The sequence below is a fragment of the Pelophylax lessonae genome (genome assembly GCF_965119305.1).
Source record: "Pelophylax lessonae genome assembly, chromosome: 9".
Taxonomy (NCBI): domain Eukaryota; kingdom Metazoa; phylum Chordata; class Amphibia; order Anura; family Ranidae; genus Pelophylax; species Pelophylax lessonae.
In genome coordinates, this window is record NC_138776.1 from 185148129 (window position 1) to 185169056 (window position 20928).

Sequence of the window (20928 nt, forward strand, 5' to 3'; positions counted from 1 at the left end):
GCAAGACAGAAAGATCGCTCTTTAGCCCAGGGGGCTATACAAGTCTGAATAGGTCCTGGTGCTATAAGGCACACAGGACCCACAACATTTGGTGAGTGATTGAGTTCTACCATTATCACTTGGATGTAATACGGCACCCAGCACCTGCACTTTACTTAAGAAAACTTTGCACTGAAGAACCACCGTTTATACAAGAATTGTTTGCACATTTTTTCCTTTGGAACTTTCACTTGGCGATTATTTTTCACTGAAGATTTAATCTATTTATTGGACTCTTTTTTTATACATGTCATTTTATTTGTGTACACTATTGAATGTATTTAAAGCAAGTGCTATAGGTAGCCTATTTTTTAGACTACTTACCTTCCAGCCTACTTTTCACTATAGCAGCTGCTAAACTAGTATCAGTTTTACACATATTCACTTGTATTTATATATATTTATTTATGGGAATATTTTTACGCTGTTTTATATATGTCCTTTAGGAGCAAGCGCTATAGGTAGCCTATATCTCCTTAGACTACTTATCTACAGAAAGTAAAAATATATATATATTTTTTTAAATTGTCAGTCTTTTTTTTTATACCGCAAAAATTAAAAAACCGCAGAGGTGATCAAATACCACCAAAAGCTCTATTTGTGGGAAAAAAGAACACACATTTTATTTGGGTACAGCGTTGCACGACTGCGCAATTGTCAGTTAAAGTTAGGCAGTGTCCTATCGCAAGAAATAGCCTGATCACGAAAGAGGGTAAATCTTCTGGAGGTCGAGTGGTTGATATTTAGAGCAAACCCCCCCCCCCCCCCCCTTCCTCCATCCATGTCTCTATGCTTTATTTTGTTGAGAAATCACTTTGAAAAGCCTCTAACATTTCTAGTAGTGGCCATCTTTAATATAAGCAAATGATTTATGTAGAATTTACTTCCTGGAATCCTTCTGCCCTTAGCTCAAGCAGGCATGCAGGAGAGTTTGATTAGTTGAGAAAAACCCTCCTCCCCTTCTGAAGACACCTGGGATGTATGCCATAATTTGCCTAGGCAAGGAAGTAACTGAAGAGATGGAAAAAAAAAAAGTTGAAAACAAGTAAATGTGATATACTTTCTTATCTATTTACAAATGCTAGCAGCATGAGGAATAAATAAATAAATGTTGATTGGGAGAGTGAAGTTCCACGTTAACTGAGACAAGTACACTGTAAAGAGGGATATGCTTTATTCATATTTCATGTCTGAGGTTTACAATCACTTTAGGCGTTTTAAAAATCTCACCTTGCCTTGCAAGCAGTGCAGGTGGAGGAATCTATCACTGCTGGCTATCACATATAAACAAAGAAGGTTTAAGGTTTAAACATCAGAAAGATGCTTATCTTAATGCATTCTATGCATTAAGATAAAAAAAAACATTCTGTGTGCAGCAGCCCCCCTAATACTTACCTGAGCCCTATCTTGATCCAGGTATGTTGCAGGAAAGTCTCAGCTGCCTGGGACTCTCTCTCCCAATTGGCTGAAACAGCAGCATTGCACCGATGGCTCCTGCTGTTGTCAAAAAAAGTCAGTGAGCCAATGAGGCAAGAGGGGGGCGGAACTGAACTGCAGCTCTGTGTATCCATACAGCTGCTTGCTGTGGGGGCACTTGGCAGGAGGGAGGGGCCAGGAGAGATGAAGAGGAACCCCGAAAAGAGGATCTGGACTGCTCTGTGCAAAACCAACTGGACAGAGGAGGTAAGTATAACATTTTTATTTTTAAATGAAAAAAAAAAAAGACTTTAGCATCACTTTGACGCCCCTTTCACACGATCGGTCAGTGTTTCAGGCAGACTCAATCGGGCTACCCATTGACCTCTATGGGGAGGCAGATGCCAGCAAACATGTGCCAACTGACAACCAATCTGACAAGATCCACTAAAAAAAGACAGATGGCGATACGTTCGCCATCCATCAGGCTGTCTGTTTTCATCCGATCTCCCCGTAGAGGAGAGCGGGACTCTACAGGTCTGTCTATGCACAGTGAGCGGAGATGGACCTGTCATCCACCTGCTCAGCAGGGATCTACGGAACGATCCCCACTGAGCAAGCAGAGTCCGTGAAAACAGATGAAAGGGGCCCAAATAGATTTATTTTAATAATAAGACAAATGAATCCACTGACAAAAGCTATAAAGATATATATTTTTATTATTTCCTGAACTGAAAAAAACATACAAGATCCTATAATAAAAATCACCAAGCAGTGTTATTTCCACACTTTTTTTTACCAAAAAGAGGTTTGGGAGGTAATGGAGGAGGATGACAGAAAGAGGCAGAAAGATAGACAATTTCATTAAAGTCACTGGTGCCTTAAGGAAAAAATGTAATGTCCTTCAACCAATGGGTAGGGTGTTGGGTGTTAGTTCACCTTTTTTGAGAAGGTTGTAATTTTAAATAATTTATAACGTGTTTAGCTGTTTATATTTTGAGTTTGTTGCTACGTTTTGTAGTCTGGTTTTGAGTGGATGAACGGTCTCCTTTCTGTGGTAAAAGCCTGGAGTGTTCACCTGAGAGGTGGTGGCTCCATCATGAACGGCCTCCTTTCTGTGGTAGAAGTCTGATATCTAGTATCAAATATTATGTCTACTACAGGCAGATAATAAATAATAATATAAAAAAGTAACAGTATCTATCTATCAGCATTATCTACTGTAACTACTAGAAGAAAAAAATAGCTAATAAACTGTATATATTGGTATAGATTACTCCATTTTGTTTTCCAGGCCTTTGAAAGAAAAAGGGGTTCTTTATACATATATGAAAACCACATGGGGGTCTACCTTTTCATCAATCCCCAGGAAAACCTGAATAATCACAATGTCTATATCATATGGTTCAGGAATAATTGCCCGGCACACGGGACAAGTTGCAGTTTGTTGAAGCCATGTGTCCATACAAGCAGAGTGGAAACTATGAGAACAGTGAAGTGTTCTCTGTCTTCTGCAACATACTCATACAGATGTAAGAGATAGGCTGCGCCATGGCTGGTGGTCCCTGTGGCGCTGGGTGGTGCTCAGCATCCCTGCGATCTTTGGGGGAACGGCTCCTGTTGTTGGCTGCGTCCTCCCATCTCCTCCGAAGTTGGCCTCTCATCCTGTGGGCGACTGGAGACTCTCCGCCCTCCTGACGTGATCGCCTTCCATGGGATCGGCGTTGTAAAGGTCGTGGCATCCCGATGGTGACTGATGTCAGTGTACCTGAAAATAGCAAATAAATTAATATAATAATAATAATAATATATACAATAATAGTATGGTGGAGGGGATTGGGGGATTTAAGCTGTGATGGGGAATTTGGGGGGAGTAGATTTCAGCTAGGAGGGGGAATTGGGAGTGGGATGTGAGGTGGGATTGGGGGAGGAAAAGATTTGATCTGGGAGAAGGGGCCCCTGTCAGGTAGACTGTCCGAGGCCCCCGTGATTTATAATGGCAGCTCTGATCCTGTGTGAAAAAGTGATTTCTCTTCCCTCCAATCAGAAAGGAGGAGAGGAAAGAAAACACTGACAGCATAGTTGCCATCATTGGGGAAAAAATTGTTAGGGACACTGTTTCTTTGTATCTGGGCAGAAAGAAAGTGAGTGGAGAGTTATGCTAATTAGGGACGGAGCAAGAGATTTTGGGTGTGACCATAGTAAAAGCATGTGGCACACTTTGCGGGGAAAATGGGAGTGGCTAAACTCATGCTAAACATTGGGCGTGGCTTAACCACTTACACACTGGGCATTTAAACCCCCTTCCTAACAGACCAATTTTCAGCTTTCAGTGCTCTCACATTTTGAATGACAATTACTCAGTCATGCAACACTGTGCACATATGAAATTTTTGTCGCTTTTTTGACACAAACAGGGCTTTCTTTTGGTGGTATTTAATCATTGGGTTTTTTATTTTTTGCGCTAGATGAAAAAAGACTGAAAATTTGGTTAAAAAAAAAAAAAAAAAAACCACAGCATTTTTCTTCGTTTCAGTTTTAAAATTTTATAAATTTAGTAATTTTTCTTCATAAATTTTGGCCAAAATGTATACTGCTACATATCTTTAGTAAAAACAACCCAAATAAGTATACATTCTTTGGTCTTTGTGAAGGTTAGAGTCTACAAGCTATGGTGCTAATCATTGAAAATTGATCACACCTGATGTACTGACGGCCTACCTCATTTCTTGAGACCCTAAGGCCCCTTTCACACAGGCGGACCGTTCAGATCCGCCTGTCCGTTTTTTTGGCGGATCTGAACAGTCCCCCCATGCATCTCTATGGGGGATCGGATATCAGCTGAGACATGTCCGCTGACACCCGATCCGTCAAATCTGGACGGATGGAAACCCTATTTTCCATCCCTCCAGCGGATCGGATCAGATGAGAATGGATCGACGGTCCGTTCCCATCCGATTTACCCCATAGAGATGCATGGGGACCTGACAGCTGTGTCTCCGCACACAGCGCAGAGACACAGCTGTCATCCTCCTGCTCAGCGGGGGATCTGCGGCTTGATTCCCCCGCTGAGAAAAACGGAATCCGTCCAACGGACAGATAGTGTGAAAGGAGCCTAACAAGCCAGTAAAGTACAAATACCCCCAAATGCCCCCGTTTTGGAAAGTAGACATTCCAATGTATTTAAGTAAGAGGCATGGTGAGTTTTTTAAAGTTGTGATTTTTTTCCACAATTCTTTGCAAAATTAAGATTCTTTTTTTTTTTTCACAAAATGGCCATATTACAAAGTTATTTCTCACACATTTTATTGTCATACTTGCAACTACACCCCAAAATATATTCTGCTACTCCTCCTGAGTATGGCGATACCACATGTGGGACTTTTCCACAGCCTGACCACATAAAGAGGTCCAACATCCAAGTAGCACCTCCAGGTGTTCTAGGAGCAAAAATTACACAAATAATTTCCTGACAACCTATCACATTTTGAAGGCCCTGGAGCACCAGGACAATGGAAACACCCGCAAAATGACCCCATTTTGGAAAGCAAAACGCACCAACACATAATCTAGGAGCCATAATGCGTCTTTTGAATATGCCATTTTTTTCCACGTTTTTGGAATATGTGGAAAGAAAATGAAAACTCATTTTTTTTTTTTTTTTTTACACAAAGTTGTCAATTTATAAGATATTTCTAACACATAGCAAAAATTACACCCCAAAATACATTCTGCTACTCCTCTTGAGTAGGGCGATACCACATGTGTGACACTTTTATACAGCCTGGCCACATACAAAGGCCCAACATGCAGGGAGCACCATCATTTCCTGACTTCCCATTACAATTGTGAGGCACTGTAGGGCACTGATAATAAGCACTATAGTGACACTGATGTGGCATGGATGAGCAATGATGTGGCGTGGATGTGGCACGGATGAGCACTGACGTGTCATGGATGTGGCACGGTAGAGCACTGACATGGCATGGATGTGGCACGGATGAGCACTGGCATGGCATGGATGAGCACATATGTGGTACGGATGAGCACTGATGTGGCACGGATGTGGTACAGATGATTACTGACATGGCATGGATGTGGCGGGATGATCACTGATGTGGCACGGATGAGCCCTGATGTGGCATTGATGAGCACTGACGTGGCATGAATGTGGCATGGATGAGCCCTGATGTGGCATTGATGAGCACTGACGTGGCATGTATGAGCACTGACGTGGCATTGATGTGGCATGGATGAACACTGGGGTGGCATGTATGAAAACTAATGTGGCATGGATGAGACACGTATGAGCAGTGAGTTAGCATGGGTGGGCACAGATGTGGTATGGATGAGGCACGGATGGGCATAATTGAGGTATGGAGGAGGCAGAGGATGGGTGCAGCTGCAGTTTCTTTCCTCTCCTCGCACGCTGTAACGATAGTTGTGTACAGTGTGTGAGAGGAGAGAAATTAACCAGACATGAGCCAGTTTGTTGACAAGTGATCGCTTCGCCATTGGACGGAGTGATCACGTGGTAAAGGGTCGCTGTCTTTGGCCCTTTACCACAATCCCTGATGCGCAGGGTCCCCGGCGCCCGTAAAGCGCGTTTCTGTGAGGAAGTCATAGAATAAGCTGACCGCGCTGTAGCCATCATTCGGCTATGGCCTGGTCGGCAAGTGGTTAAATGGGGTGTGCTTAAATGTCTAACATAGCTTACATCCTGGATTACAAGAGTTTACAAGAGAGGGTCAGAGACTGCTGGCGTTGTAAAAGAAAGGGACAGAGACTGCTGGCATTGTCCAAGAGAGGGACAGAGACTGCTGGCATTGTCCAAGAGAGGGACAGAGACTGCTGGCATTGTCCAAGAGAGGGACAGAGACTGCTGGCATTGTCCAAGAGAGGGACAGAGACTGCTGGCATTGTCCAAGAGAGGGACAGAGACTGCTGGCATTGTCCAAGAGAGGGATAGAGACTGCTGGCATTGTCCAAGAGAGGGACAGAGACTGCTGGCATTGTCCAAGAGAGGGACAGAGACTGCTGGCATTGTCCACGAGAGGGACAGAGACTGCTGGCATTGTCCAAGAGAGGGACAGAGACTGCTGGCATTGTCCAAGAGAGGGACAGAGACTGCTGGCATTGTCCAAGAGAGGGACAGAGACTGCTGGCATTGTCCAAGAGAGGGACAGAGACTGCTGGCATTGTCCAAGAGAGGGACAGAGACTGCTGGCATTTCCAAAAGGGAGACAGACTGCTGGCATTTCCAAAAGGGAGACAGACTCTGCTGGCATTTCCAAAAGAGGGACAGAGAATGATGGTATTGTCCAAGAGAGGGACAGAACCTGCTGGCATTGTCCAAGAGAGACAGAGACTGCTGGCATTGTCCAAGAGAGACAGAGACTGCTGGCATTGTTCAAGAGAGAGACAGAGACTGCTGGCAATGTATAGAGAGGGCCAGAGACTGCTGGCATTGTGCAAGAAAGGGTCAGAGACTTCTGGCATTGTACATGAGAGGGACAGAGACTGCTGGCATTGTCCAAGAGAGGGACAGAGACCATTGGCATTGAACATGAGAGGGTCAGAGACTGCTGGCATTGTACATGAGGGTCAGAGACCACTGGCATTGAACATGAGAGGGTCAGAGACTACTGGCATTGTACATGAGAGGGTCAGAGATTGCTGGCATTGTACATGAGAGGGTCAGAGACTGCTAGCATTGTACAATATAGGGTCAGAGACTGCTGGCAATGTAATAGAGAGGCTATTATACAAACAAAACAACACCGGCCAAAGTGGGTGGATCAGCGCTTACTGGTGCATACAAATAATGATACATAAATACAAAAGGGAATAAGAAACAAATAATAGGTGCATAAAAGTAAACCAATAAAAACAAACATTGATATCAAAAGCCTGAGCTGGCATACGTCCAGGGCAAATGGAGGGGGGGGGGGAAGAAGGAAAGTTCCTGTTGATATGATAGCCAAAGGCACTGTCAAACTGTAACCAAAGAAGAGATGCAGGCGACCGGCAGCTCCTATGAGAGGTGTGGGAATCCTCCGGAACAAATATGCAAGAGAAAACAAAGGGCGCCAGGTCAGTGAAGGAAGTAATAAAAACACATTTATTATTCGCACACTTACATTGAAATTGGCACAGGTCAATGTGGGGAAAGGCAGGTCATCCTCATGAGTAAAGTGGCGTCACCCTCGCCGGTATCCGTGGAGGATCCGGCGTCTGGGGATGAAGCCATTTCCAGTTACCAGCATCCAGCTGCCGACGCTTCTGTGTGAGGCACGGCAGCAGTTAGACAGCGCCATTCAATACACATCTCCCTGCTGCTGCAATCAGCTCTTTGTACACAGCAGTGCCTGCACTGATACTCACGACTTCTGTGTCACCCTCCAGCCCACACCATCATCTGGACACTTTACTCATGAGGATGATCTGCCTGTCACCACATTGACCTGTGCGAATAATAAAGGAATTTTTGTAAAATCTTACCTGTAAAATTCCTTTCTCTGAGTCCTCTGACAGTCGCCGCCTCCTCGAAGTCATCACTGTTGGGTATTGTCCTCTGCTCCGCAGGAGTAGCTAGGCATATAGACTTAGTTAAAAACAAAAGGCATTTTCATATACACACCCATGGGGGCTATCCCATCTGGTCAATACCCCCCTTGCAGTATCACTCCCAACTCAGTTTGGTAGCATAGCAGTAGGTAATAAGAACCCCAAAAGAGGGGCGGCGACTGTCGGAGGACTCAGAGAAAGGAATTTTACAGGTAAGATTTTACAAAAATTCAGTTTTCTCTTACGTCCTCCGACAGTCGCCGCCTCCTCTAAGTCATCACTGTTGGGATGTCCCAAAGCAGTATAGACATGAGGGGTGGGAAACGCAACCATAGAAAAGGCAACGCAGTGCCCACATCAGAGAAAGGAATCTTACATGCACCGTAAGAGAACCTACTGGGCAACAGAAAAAAAAACAATGCTCAACAGGAGCAACAGCCCAGGAAAGCAAATACCAATAGCCAGGGACCCAGAAAAAAAATTCAAGGGTCCTTCATGGCACTGCCGCACTGAGAACTTTGCGGCCAAAAGGAAGCATCAGCTGATGCCAGAACATCTACTTTGTAGAATTTGGAAAAAGTGTGCACCGACGACCAAGTCGCAGCCTTGCACACCTGGGCCACCGAGGCCCGATTCCAATAGGCCCAGGACGCACTCAAAGATCTAGTAGAGTGCGCCTTAACAGGGAAGGGTGGAACCCGTCCCTTCAAAGCATAAGCCTGCTCAATGGTCTGTCTGATCCATTTGGCAATAGTTGCTACAGACGCAGCCATGCCCTTCCGAGATCCCTCAGGAAGGACAAAGAGGGAATCCGTCTTCCGAAAGGATTCCGTAGACGACAGGTAAACCCTGATCGCTCTGACGACATCCAAGGAATGCAAGGCAATCTCCTTTGGATGCTTAGGCTTCGTACAAAGCGAAGGCAGGACAATGTCCTCATTAAGGTGGAACTCAGTGATCACCTTGGGAAGAAAGGACGGGGGTGGTCGCAAAACCACCTTATCCTTGTGAATTATCAAGTAAGGGGAGCGGCAAGACAACGCCGCCAGCTCCGACACTCTGCGAGCCGAAGTGATCGCCACTAAAAAAGCAACCTTTTTTGACAAGCAGAGGCAACGATATCTCCCTGATGTTCTCAAAGGGATCATGCTGTGGCACGGACAGAACCAAGTTCAAGTCCCATGGAGGTAAAGGCTCCCTCCTGGGAGGAGCCAAATGTCGCATACCTTGAATGAAGGTGCGAATCAAGGAATGAGACGCCACAGGGCTTTGGAACAGGATAGCCAGTGCAGACACCTGGCCCTTTATTGTGGCCAGCGCCAGGCGCTGGTCCACTCCAGACTGGAGGAAAGCCAAGATTCTCGACATCGAGTAAGAACGAGGGGAGAACCCCCTGGACTCACACCAGGCAAAATAAGCTTTCCAGGTACGGTAATATATCTTACCAGAGGAGGATTTCCTAGCCTTGATTAGAGTAGGGATAACCTCCGGGGAGAGACCCTTGTCCCTGGGTCTCAACAGCCAGGCCGTTAAAGCCAGCGACTGTAAAGCAGGATGAAAGATCGGTCCCTGAGACAGTAGATCTTCCCGCATTGGCAGCCGCCACGGAGGCGCCACTGCCAGGTGAACGACGTTGGCGTAGCAGGACCGGCGAGGCCAGGCCGGCGCCACCAGAATCACCAGGTGCGGTTCCGAGGCTAACCTGGGGAGGAAACTGGACAGCAACTGAATCGGAGGAAAGGCATACATCAGACGATACTGATGCCAAGGGGCCACTAACGCATCCGAGGCATCCGCCAGCGGATCGCACGTTCTTGCCACGAACCTTTCCAACTTTCGGTTTAGCCGAGATGCGAACAGATCCCCGTCCGGGGATCCCCACTTCGCACACAGCATTTGGAAGACCTCCGGGTGTAGGGACCATTCCCCCTGGTCCAGGGTCTGGCGGCTCAGATAGTCAGCCTGCCAATTCTCCATACCCGGAATGTGAACTGCTGAGATCGCCGGGACAGGAGTCTTGGCCCAAGACAGAATGTCGGTCACCTCCCGGGCCGCCCTAGCACTCCTGGTGCCCCCTTGGTGGTTGATGTAGGCCACCGCGGTAGCATTGTCCGTCTGTACCCGGACAGGACGACCCTGAAGACGGTCCGACCACTGGAAGAGACCGAGTTTTATCGCTCGTAATTCCAGCACATTTATCGGGAGGGAGGATTCCTCCCCCCAACCAAGTGCCCTGGGCAGACAAGTTGCCCAGGACCCCACCCCAGCCTGACAGGCTGGCATTCGTGGTAATCACTGTCCACACCAACGGACGGAAGGACTTGCCCCCCGCCACCGACGGGGACTGGAGCCACCACAAAAGAGCCAATCTGGTCTGACGACTCAAGGAGACACACAGATCCAGGGACTGAGGCAGTCCGTCCCACTTGGCCAGGATCTCCGCTTGGAGAGCCCGTGTGTGAAACTGAGCAAAGGGTATCGCCTCAAAGGCCAACACCATTAACCCCAGACACCGCATACAGGTTCTGAGTGACGAGGACGGTTTGTCCCTGAGGGACCTGATCTCGTCCTGCAAGGTCCGGAGCTTGTCCTCCGGCAAGAACACCTTTGCCTGAGCAGAGTCCAGAATCATTCCCAGATAGGGAAGACGAACCGAAGGAGACAATGTCGATTTTTGAACGTTGATGGTCCATACGAACTCCCGGAGCGTCTGTACCGTGGTGGACAGATCGCGCACTAGGTCCTGGCTGACACTCGATCTCAGTAGGAGATCGTCCAGATACCCCAAGACTGCAATGCCCTGTGCCCTTAACAGGCCCAGAACCGGCGCCATCACTTTGGTAAAGATCCTTGGAGCCGAAGCGAGACCGAAAGGTAACGCCACAAACTGATAGTGGTCCTCTGCGATAGCAAACCGAAGGTACCGCTGATGACCCTCGAAAATGGGGATGTGTAGGTACGCATCCTTCAGGTCTATCGAGGCCACCACCGAACGGAGAGATTACATGCGGAACTTCCGAACGCGCACGAAGCGGTTCAGCGCTTTCAGGTCCAGAATAGGACGTACGTTGCCCTCTTTTCTGGGCACATTGAACAGATTGGAATAAAACCCCCAAAACCTGTCCCGATGAGGCACCGGGACAATCACCCCCTGAGCAAGAAGGTCCAGAACCGCTCGTTGCAGGTCCTGCAGGCGCCCCGGAGGCAAATGAAGATTTGAGGGAAAAAAATCTGTCCGCCGGCCGGGAAAGGAATTCGATCTTGTACCCTGATCGAATGATTTCCTGAACCCACCTGTCCGAGATTCGGAGCAGCCAAGGTTGGAGGAAACCGCGCCAACGTCCCCCCACCCCTGAAACGGGTGCCGGACTTCTGCTTGCCCGTCCAGGGCTTCTTCTGGCTACCTTGGCCCTTGAAGGGCTTGCCCTTAGTTTGGTTCCGAAAGGCACGAAAGGACCCCTGAGTGGATCGAGAAGTAGAACCCCGCTTGCCGCGAAAGGACTTGTTCTTCGGGTTCTGGGGCAGCAAGGTGCTCTTGCCCCCCATGACGCCTTTCACCAAGGTATCCAACGCCTCACCAAAAAGGAGAGAACCAGCATAGGGAAAATCAGCAACTGTTTTCCGTGATGACTGGTCAGCCGACCAGCTCTTCAGCCAGATCAGTCGACGGTTAAGCACCGCGACACTAGATAGGTGTGCTACCAAAGGGGCCTCATTCAAGGCCGCATCACACAAATACATGACTCCTTGGTGAATTTGATCCACCATAGCCAGCCGGGCAGGTGGAACCGCATCAGACACGAGGTTGCTCCTAAGCACCTTAGTCCAATCAGCCACCGCCTGAGCCACCAAAACGGACGCGAAAACCGGTTTGAGCAAGGAACCCGCCACCGTAGTAATGGCAGGCTAGAGACTCCAACCGTCGGTCCGTGGGATCCCCAAAAACCGGGGTCTCCTCAGTAGGAATCAAGGTAGCCTTGTTTAACACGGCCACAGTGTGATCCACCTGTGGAGGCACACACCATCGCGATTCCGTAGCCGGTGCAAAGGGATAAAGTAATTTGAACCGACTAGGCACCAGAAATGGATGTTTTAAAGTGCAGTGCAAATACAGCGCAAAGATAAGTGAAAAAGCTATTTGTCAATATTAAAATTATTGAAAACATTTCTAGAATGCAGCTGTTCATAAATTGTGGTAACCCAAAATTCACAAATGCAAGAAAAATATATCACAGCGCAAACAATAGTGAATCATATAAAGAATAATTAGGTAATTAGGTTCTACTCAAAAACTCATAAAGTGCACCGTGCAAATATGTGCAAAAATGGCTGGAGTGTAGAAACCATGTAAACATATACTAAATAAATAAAGTGCCAGTCCAGATAAAATAGTTCTTTAAGATCTCAGTAGATAATAAGATATAAACAGTCCCAAAAATATGTCCCACGAAAGTGCTGGAGTGCCAGGAAGAAAGTGCACAAACATGCAATGGTGACCCCTATGCTGTATAGCTATAGAGATCGACAGGGCTTATGTCGATCTCTATAGCCAAGCCCTGTCGATCTCTATAGCTATACAGCATAGGGGTCACCATTGTCCGGTAAGTGAACACCCAAAGGGGGAGGACCGGCACTTGCTCACTGCACCGCAAAAGATTGCATGTTTGTGCACTTTCTTCCTGGAACTCCAGCACTTTCGTGGGACATATTTTTGGGACTGTTTATATCTTATTATCTACTGAGATCTTAAAGAACTATTTTATCTGGACTGGCACTTTATTTACTTAGTATATGTTTACATGGTTTCTACACTCCAGCCATTTTTGCACATATTTGCACGGTGCACTTTATGAGTTTTTGAGTAGAACCTAATTACCTAATTATTCTTTATACGATTCACTATTGTTTGCGCTGTGATGTTTTAAAGTGCGCCACAGTTCATTAACAGTGTAATGAAACTCAGCGGGGCAGGGAAAAACCTGCGCCGACTTGCGGGTCCTGTGTGTCCCAAAAGAGGACACAATGCCTGGAGGACTGGGCTCATCCTGCAAATGTAGTGTTTCCTTCACAGAAACAATCAATGCATCCATGGTCGCGCGTTCTTCATGCGACCCCGGGGGAGAATCATCAACCCCCCCTCCGCCTCCCCCTCAGATCCCAGCGGGTCTAAGGATGAGCGAGACCCTGAAAAGGGCACGCCCGCCGCAGCAGCCATATCACCATCTGAATCAGAGGAAAGAGACAATCTGGGCCTCTTTCTAGTAGCACGTTCAGCCATCAGCACCTCCATTTTGGACACTAAGGACGCCACTACAGCGGCCAAATCAGGCATAACAGGGGCCACAGCAGGACTGGGGTCCCCCACCAGGGCTGGAGGGAATTTGTTGTCCTGAGAATCCATTGCCCAAGGTGAAAATAATAGTGCAAGAAAAAGGGTACTGTCCCTTTAACACCGCTGCGGAGTGCGCAGCCCACCGATATGTGAACAATGACAAAAGACCCCCAATAGGAGAAGAAAACTGAGCCAGAAATGACAAAACAGAAGGTTATGGAAGAGACAGTCTGCAGAGCCCACAGAGTGTTACCACCTAGGTAGCTGCTTCAGAGGAAAAGGAAGTGAGGTCATGAGAGGCTGAACTATAAGCTGCAAATGACTCAGGGAAAATGGCTGCCCATAGGACTGAATGGGAGACTTCAGGAAAATGGCCGCCGAACACGTGCCGAAAGATCGTTCGGCCACGCGCAAGATGGCGTCGGAAGGCGCCAAAACAGCATGTAAAGCAGCCCACAGTGAAGCCAACATGCCTGCCCAAAGCAAAAATGGCGGACCGTGCGGTTTTTCCCCGCTGTGGCCGCCAAACACATCGTCTGCACCCCCCCTGAAAACACCAAAGTGACACAGGGAAAAAGGGGCTCCCACAACACACAGCACCATAGTGCAGCGTATGTACATACAGTAAAAGACCCCCTCAGGGATCACAAACAGGGATGCCCACACCAGCACAGACATGGGGGACACACACAGAAACACAGGACTGCCACCCCAGACAGAGGCCCCACACAGAAGTACTTACCTGTACCAGATGGCGTGGGGAGCCTCTCAGAACGGAAAGCCGCTGTCCTCATCTGACAGGGAATGCCGTTAGCCAGGGACATTACACTGCAGCACCGCAGAGGTGTCCAGTGAGGCAGCCACCTCACGGCTGCATCCCTGCTGCGAGCAGGGATGGGTCGTTCATAATGCCAGGACGAACCACGGCTGAATGCTCGATGGCGGGCTGGGGGTCCCTCTGACCCTATGCCCTGGAAACCCAGGGCGGTCAGTCCAATTCCCAGCTCCGCAGGAATCCATCTTCATCTGAAGAATCAACTAAAACTACAGCTGACAAAATAAACAGCTAGTAAATCAAAGAAAAAAACTGAAATTTTCAAAGAAAAATCAAATAAAAAAAGATAAGAAAGGCTGAGACTGTAGCCGCAGCACTGAGAATCCTAACTACTCCTGACGCTAGGCAGAAAGAAAACTGGGTTGGGAGTGGTCACTGCAGGGGGGTATTGACCAGTGGGACAGCCCCCATGGGTGTGTATATGCAAATGCCTTTGTTCTTTTGACTAAGTATTTATGCCTAGCTACTCCTGCGGAGCGGAAGTCAATACCCAGTAGTGATGACTTAGAGGAGGCGGAGGACGTAAGAGAAAAAAAGACGTAAATTTTGTTTGGGTACAGGGTTGCACGACTACGCAATTGTCAGTTAAAGTCGCGCAGTGCCAAGTTGCAAAAAGTGGCCTGGACGTTAAGCAGGAAAATCCTCCGGTGGTAAAGTGGTTAAAGAAAAATCGAACGCTGCGTTCAGTCTATAAAATTGTTATTATACCGCACATCCAGTTTTTGTCGTATGAAAATTGGCTGTCGAATACACTATACTCACGATCCAAAAATTGGCAGATCGTTTTGTCGGACGAAATTTTACCTCCTATTTTCTTATCATGTGTATGGACCTTTAATCACCAGATATGAACTAAGCTAAGGGTGGCCATATACACTACAATTCGATTGCACAATCCCTGTACCCCTCAATTATCTGACCAATTTCTATCCAATCACCCGGGCCTTTACAAGATAAAGTTATTGGTCCATATTCACGTCAATAAACAAATCGATTTCTTTTACGACTGGAATAATCCAGCTATAGTCGAAAACCCGTTTGATTGCTATGCCACACAAGGGGAAGTGGATTTGGATTTTTAGGATGCCATTTCAACTTATGATCATAAACCATTGATTGCATCTCTGTTTCCGCCCCATATTCTCATAATCTAAATATGGTTGTATCAATGAACAAAGTACCCCGGTCAATCCATTCCGTTTGATTACATTCGATTGAAATGAAGTCTAAAGCTTTGTTCAAACAGTTGAGCTTTTGCTGTACTAAAAACGCAGCTTCGCAGCATGGCAAAAGTGCATGGAAAAAAGTCCCTAAATCCTACCTTGCTGTGTTTTTATACAATTTGTACAATCTGCTTGCTACATCTTCCTGCCCTGTTCAAAAACGCATCTTCCATTATAGTCAATAGAAACGCACCCAAAATGCTGCAAAAACTGACCCTACTTTAACCACTTAATCACTGCCGCACGGCTATTTACTGCGGCGGTCCGCCCCTTACAGGCAGAGTGACGTACATCTACGTCGCTAGCCTGTGAGGGTCTAGGGAGCGAGCGCGAGCCCCCAGAGGCGCGCTCCTGCTTCGCGTGGTCACGGACCCCCCCCCCCCGTGCGTGTGACCGGCAGACCCGATGTCCGCCGGTCGCTCGCCGATCGTCGCTGCAAAGGGAGAAAGGCAGGCGGCTAGTGTAAACAAGCCGCCTGTCATTCTCCCCTGTGTAGAAACACTGATCATACGGTTCTATGTAGGACCGTTGATCAGTGTTTCTACAGCTCAAGCCACAGCCAATCACGCCCCTAGGGACACACACAGCCCCTCCCTCTCAAATAAAGTTAACCCCTTCACTACCAGTGTCATTTTGCAGTAACAGTGCATATGTATAGCACTGATTACTGCAGTAATGTCACTGGTAACCCCAAAAGTGTCAAAAATGTCAGTCAAGGGTCCGATCTGTCCGCCGCAAGGTCGCAGTACCGAAAAAAAAAAAAAAAAAAACGCAGATCGCCGCCATTACGCGTTAAAAAAAAAAACAAACAAATATTACAAAAATCTTTCCCTTTTTAGTAAACGCGATAACTTTTGCGCAAACCAATCAAAATACGCTTTTTGTGATTTTTTTTAACCAAACATATGTAGCATAAAACAAATTGGCCGAAAATGTTAAATTTAGAGATTTTTACATTTTGGGGGGGGGGGGGGGTAATTTCATATAAAAAAAGATTGTGAAAAATATTGCTAATTTTTGCAAAATTTACGCTCTTTTTTTGTTTATAGCTCATGATCAAAAAATCGCACAGGTAAAGAAAGCTCTGTTTGTGGGAAAAAAAGGACGTCGAATTCGTTTTAGGTACAGCGTCGCACGGCCGCGCAATTGTCCGTTAAAATCACACAGTGCCGAATCGCAAAATACCCCCTGGTCAGGAAGGGGGTAAAATCCTCCGGGGCTTAAGTGGTTAACCACTTAAGGACTGCCCCATAGCAGATTTACAGCTACAGGGTAGCCCTCCTGTGCAGAATCACATACATACATACACATATACACACACACACGATTCTGCACTTCCGCCTGGGGGATATGCAAGCTGCCGGTAGCCCGTTTCTGCTGTAATTACAACAGAAGCTGATCTGTGGGTGCTCGTTGGGCAGAGACACAGAACGTTGGGCAGAGACACAGAACGTTGGGCAGAGACACAGAACGGAGAGCTCCCTATGTAAACAAGGCACAGCTTCTTTCTGACAGGGATTGATGGATTTAACCCCCTCCTTCCCAAGCCTATTCTGACACTTCACTCCTACATGTGAAAATCTACCTTTTTTTTTTTTTTTGCTAGAAAATTACTTCAAACCCCCAAACATATTTTTATTAAGCAGAGACCATAGAGAATAAAATGGTGTGTGCTGTAATTTTTTTTTATGTCACACAGTATTGCGCAGCGGTTTTTCAAATGCAATTTTTTGGGGGAAAAAACACATTAATGGAGAAAAAAAAAAAAAAAAAAAACAGTAAAGTTGGACGGGCGCTTTATCTTTTTTGTACGAACTTTATTGCTATCACAAGTGATGAACAACATCCCTTGTGACAGCTTGGGCTGTCATCCAGTCATGGTGGGTACACCCAGCCCCCCACCTTGGATGCAGTGATGGAGGGTACACCCAGCCCCCCACCTTGGATCCAGTGATGGAGGGTACACCCAGCCCCCCACCTTGGATCCAGTGATGGAGGGTACACCCAGCCCCCACCTTGGATCCAGTCGTGGTGGGTACACCCAGCCACCCACCTTGGATCCAGTCATGGTGGGTACACCCAGCCACCCACCTTGGATCCAGTCATGGTGGGTACACCCAGCCCCCCACCTTGGATCCAGTCATGGTGGGTACACCCAGCCCCCACCTTGGATCCAGTCATGGTGGGTACACCCAGCCCCCACCTTGGATCCAGTGATGGAGGGTACACCCAGCCCCCCACCTTGGATCCAGTGATGGAGGGTACACCCAGCCCCCCACCTTGGATCCAGTGATGGAGGGTACACCCAGCCCCCCACCTTGGATCCAGTGATGGAGGGTACACCCAGCCCCCCACCTTGGATCCAGTGATGGAGGGTACACCCAGCCCCCCACCTTGGATCCAGTGATGGAGGGTACAGCCAGCCCCCCACCTTGGATCCAGTGATGGGGGGTACATCCAGCCCCCCACCTTGGATCCAGTGATGGCAGGTACACCCAGCCCCCACCTTGGATCCACTGATGGGGGGGGTACACCCAGCCCCCACCTTGGATCCACTGATGGTGGGTACACCCAGCCCCCACTGATGGGGGGGGGAGGGGTACACCCAGCTCCCACCTTAGATCCAATGATGGTGTCTGCTGATCACACCCCTATAGAGATAACCCAGGTAGGTCATGATTTGTGATGACAGCTTGTCCCCTATCCCCAGTAATGCAGACTCCCCTCTTCTATAGAAATCCTACGGTGGAATGTCCTGTGTACTAGTCCAATCAATGTCATCACGTGCCCCCCCCCCCCCCCCCCATGACAGCCTCCAATGTGCTGACCATGGAATGATCGTTCACCACCCCGCCCCTCTTACTGCTAAAAGAACCCCATAGACAGGGTGATGATCGTCATCCACAACAGGCTGGCCCTCTGGAAGTGAGCAGAGGCAGCGCTGCCAGCCGATGCCATGATGCCAGGACCGTGCACAGCTCCAAATACACACCGCCCGGGAACCTACACACAGCTTCCTATGTGACAGCCAATAGCGAGACAGATCGCTGACACTGAGCCAATCAATGTGCGGTCCCGCCCCCCTAATTGAGAGCACCTTGCTTTGCTCCTGTATTGGCCGGCTGATGGATCATGTATCTCTATTGTACCATTGACCCCAGGGCGGGCTAATAGTCCTCATTGTTTCTTAACCCTTCTGCTGCCACACACACATTATAGTATAACCCTTCTGCTGCCACACATACATTATATTTGTACACATACACTATTAGAGTACATATTCAGTATGTGGTCACTTCAAGGCACATCACCAGAGTACATTACCGATTCTTTTATAAAATATAAAAGTGGTTCTAAAATCATTTTTTATTTACTTTAACCACTTAACGACTGCCTAACGCAGATCTACGTCGGCAGTCAGCCCCTCACAGGCAAAGCAACGTAGGTCTACGTCGCTAGCCTGTGAGGGTCTAGGGAGCGAGCGCGCGCCCCCGGAGGCACGGTCACGCACCCCCCCGCGCGTGTGACCGGCTGACCCGATGTCCGCCGGTCACTCGGCGATCGGCAGGGGAGAGGGAGAAAGTCAGGCGGCTTGTGTAAACAAGCTGCCTGTCATTCTCCCCGGTGTATGAAGGATGATCATACGGTTCTACTATGTAGAACCGTCAATCACTCTTCATACATCTGAAGCCACAGCCAATCACAGTAGAAAGCACGCCCCTAGGGACACACACAGCCCCTCCCTCTCAAATAAAGTTAACCCCTTCACTACCAGTGTATTTTTACAGTAACAGTGCATATGTATAGCACTGATTACTGTAGAAATGTCACTGGTAACCCCTAAAGTGTCAAAAATGTCAGTCAAGGGTCCGATCTGTCCGCCGCAATACCGCAAAAAAAAAAAAAAAAAAAAAGATCGCAGATCGCCGCCATTACGCGTTAAAAAAACAACAAAAATGACAAAAATCTTTCCCTTTGTTAGTAAACGCGATAACTTTTGTGCAAACCAATCAAAATACGCTTTTTGCAAATTTTTTTACCAAACATAGGTAGCATAAAACAAATTGGCCGAAAATGTTAAAAAATTTTGATTTTTACATTTTTTTGGGGGGAATTTCATATAAACAAATGTGAAAAATATTGTTATTTTTGCAAAATTGACGCTCTTTTTTTGTGTATAGCGCGTGATCAAAAAAAAAAAAAAAAAAAAATCGCACAGGTGATCAAATACCACCAAAAGAAAGCTCTGTTTGTGGGAAAAAAAGGACGCCAAATTTGTTTAGGTACAGCGTCGCACGACCGCGCAATTGTCCGTTAAAGTCACGCAGTGCCGAATCGCAAAATACCCCCTGGTCAGGAAGGGGGTAAAATCTTCCGAGGCTTAAGTGGTTAAGGACCGGAAGGATTTGCCCCCTTAATGACCATTTAACAAACAATTGTGCGGTCGTGCGACACTGTACCCAAATACAATTGGTGTCCTTTTGTTCCCCACAAATAGAGCTTTCTTTTAGTGGTATTTGATCACCTGTGTGACTTTGACAATTCTGAAAAAAAAAAAAAAAAAAAAAGAAAATATTATATATATATATATATATATATATATATATATATATATATATATATATATATATATATATTTTTTTTTCTTACTTTCTGCTGTATAACATTCCCCAAAAATAAATAAAATAAGATTAAAAATCAAAAGGTTTTCATTCTTTTAGGCCAATTTGTATTCTTGTATGGGAATCACAAAAACACTCGCGCCAAAGAAAAAACAAAATACAAAACAATATCAATTATGACTGCTAATGCTGCAAGCCACTAAGGGGCATAAGGTATATATAAATTAACCGCAACTATATATGTGATCAGCAGCGCAAATTTGAAAGCCAACTGATTAATAATTGTGCAAATTGAGTAAACACAATTTAGCAATAATGACAATAAAGTGCTCTGTGCAAGTAAATAAGTGGAAAAAGAGAGAAAAATAGAAAAGTATAAAATAGAAAAAAAAACTGTGCAAATTTAGTCCAAAAGTCCAATAATAACTGTGTGCTGGCTCCTTTAAAAATATCCCACCAAGTGAATACACTCTTCCTAAGGTGCAATAATTCCTGAATATAGTGATGGTGGCACCCTCCATGTTAAATAATGGCAGAGATTCACACTCACCAGATAGTGTTGATCCCTCTTGCCATAAGGTAAGCAGAGATCCAAGCAGTAGCGCATGAAATCACTGTTAGATGACTTAAAGTGTAAAAAGCATGCTTGTCAAAGATACTGCTTGATATTAACATGACCTATTTTATATGCAGAATGTTACTGGTAATGCTCTGCAGATCCACATCGGCACGGGGTAGTACTCCAAGGAATAATAATGTTATCTTTTTCCCATATTATGTGATTTGGATTGTCATTTTTCAGTGCTAAAGTGAATCTATTATATGGCAGGTTTCCTTATTGTTGTTATTGATGTCGGAAGTTCCACAGTGCGGTGAGCTGGTTAACTTCCGGTT